General features: G+C 50.0%; 1 long non-coding RNA gene across 1 annotated transcript; it reads left to right on the forward strand.

Moving 5' to 3' along the window:
* The first annotated feature begins 17 nt into the window (after nucleotides 1-17).
* LOC111734555 lies at nucleotides 18-1,072 on the forward strand. Its single transcript, XR_002778487.1, has 2 exons — nucleotides 18-517; nucleotides 714-1,072. It is a non-coding gene; the product is annotated as an uncharacterized LOC111734555 (long non-coding RNA).
* The last annotated feature ends 1,146 nt before the right edge of the window (nucleotides 1,073-2,218 follow it).

Here is a 2,218-nt window from a genome sequence, read left to right on the forward strand (position 1 = left end):
GTAGAGCAGTAAGGTCCTGTGGGATTAGGCCTTTGGGCTCTGGGGGCCTCTGAGGTGTGCTCCCACTCTATCTCCACATTGTCTGGGGAAAGGGGTGGGGGTGATCTGAGAAGCAGGAAACATTTAACAAGTGGAGGTCTGTAGCCTGCTGGCCTTGATCTCCCCTCCCTCTGTCTCTCTGCAGAGCCCCATGCCCTTCTTGGACTACGGCCAGTCTCCCTAAGTGTGGCTTCAAGCCTCTGGGAGAACCGGCATCCTCTTTGTTTGAGGACGGCTGCCATCACCTTTTCCCTTGTTTATAGGAGTGGAATGTATGGAATGTGGCCTTTTTTCAGACTAGTCGACGAGAATGACGGATGCTGGAAAGATATATACTATGATAGGTATCTTTAGGCGCCCTATTGCATTTGAGGCTCGTGGGCAGGGGCTGTATATCACAGGATTACAAAAGTCACAAGATGAAGAAAAGATAACTGGAAAAAATGCTCAGGACAAGCATCTTGAATTGAGGGCAAAGGTCGGTGGCTGTCTTGCTCTTCTCAACTCTCCCAGTAATGTTGATAAATGGAAAGGGGCTGTTGGGGGACGGTTGGGGGTGAGTGTTCTGAGCCAAGGGGGACTGTGGGAAAAGCATTAACCTTTGTCCACTTTTATCCATGGTTACTCTTTTTGCCTGAGGCTTGAGATGCCGTGTTGGTCATTCTATGTTGCAGACCACCAGTGTGGCATCCATGAAGATCTCTAAGAGCCTTTAAAGCAGACGGTGCCTGTCTTCACAATATAACTCAGGTCCCTCTCATTATGCCACATGGCCTCCATTCAAATACTGTATGCCTATTATGAGAATGGACCAGAAGGCCTATTTCCCAATGAATCAAAGAAGGGTCCCCAAATCTCAGAAACAGAAAAGGAAGCCTATACAAGCAGAAGATAAGAGCGTTGAGCCATTGTTCTTTATTCCAGTTTTAAAAAGCTGAACAATGCATGTCTACCGCATGCCTCCAACTCCATTCATTCACAAAGAACAGGCGAATGAGAAGTCAAAGGAATAAATAACCCAGCTTGAAACCTAGTTCCCCTAATGCTCTCTTATTTCCTGAATTGACTAGCGGATCTTTGTAATTCAGTCTGAAGCCACAGATTGGCTTCTCACATTTCCTTATCTCTGCTTCTGCTTGCCCCAGTTAACACGAAGAATTTTAAGTGTCCAACTTCCTGTAAAGGCCCCAGCTTGCTCCATGCCCCTCCACTGCCCTGTCAGAGGAGGAGCCCCATGCCCAGGCTGTCCAACCATCTTAGAAAAGGGAACAGTGACAATCTGACCCAATACTCACCACTCTCCCATTCTGTGCGCAAGTAGTTCCCTAAAGCTAGTACTAAAGGAAGTTTACTGGGGCCTTGGAGAAATTGAAAAGGACCCAGGCTGGGCGACCTTGGGCTAGCCCTTGTCCCTCTCTGGGCCTTCGCACTGTGATCGGTAAAACTGCAGAACGAGGCGACTGCTCTGTGGTCCCGTGGTACCTGGAACGAGTTGAATTAGAAGGAAAGGCCGGGAAGCCCCTCTTTGGCTGTTTCGTGCTCTTGTTATCATTACAAATTAGCAGTAGGCACAGGCAGGTCATGTAACTTCTAACTACTAGAATCTGAATCTGTAAAACAGAGACAAGATCGCTTCACAGGGTTGCTGGATCGATTACGTGAGATAATGCCTGGCTGTGTCCCGTACCTAGAATTATGGTTTTTCACTACTCCATTTCTTAGAGTTTGGATAAAGTGAGGCTAATAACCCAGTCTCCTTTCTGGAAGTGGTGGTGGTCTTAGGAGGTGTTGACTGTGAAAGGGCTGTGACCGAGTGAGTGTCAGGATGGAGCCCATTCTGACAGACTTACTCAGTGGTCTGGGCCTGGCTCACCCCGCCCCCCAGTTAAGTGGAGAACCTGGTAGGGGGCAGGGCTGGAATGGCCTGGGTGTTCGCGCAGGGTGCGGGTGCGGTAAGTGCAGTCATCGAGGGCAGCAGGCAGCTGTGCAGGTCCTGGGCCCTCACTCACAATTGGTGGAAGGAATTCAGGAAGTGCTCACAGCTACTCAGACATCTTGGAGCCTAGTCCGAGGCAGGAGCAAGCCTGCAGCACCCAGGGATGGGTATGTCGTGACCTGGCTCCTGGGGAGGCCACCAGGTCAGGAGGCCACAGCACCACAAACAGCCAGAGCTACCACC

The sequence above is a fragment of the Pteropus vampyrus genome, unplaced genomic scaffold (assembly GCF_000151845.1).
Source record: "Pteropus vampyrus isolate Shadow unplaced genomic scaffold, Pvam_2.0 Scaffold1830, whole genome shotgun sequence".
In the NCBI taxonomy this organism is placed as follows: Eukaryota; Metazoa; Chordata; class Mammalia; order Chiroptera; family Pteropodidae; genus Pteropus; species Pteropus vampyrus.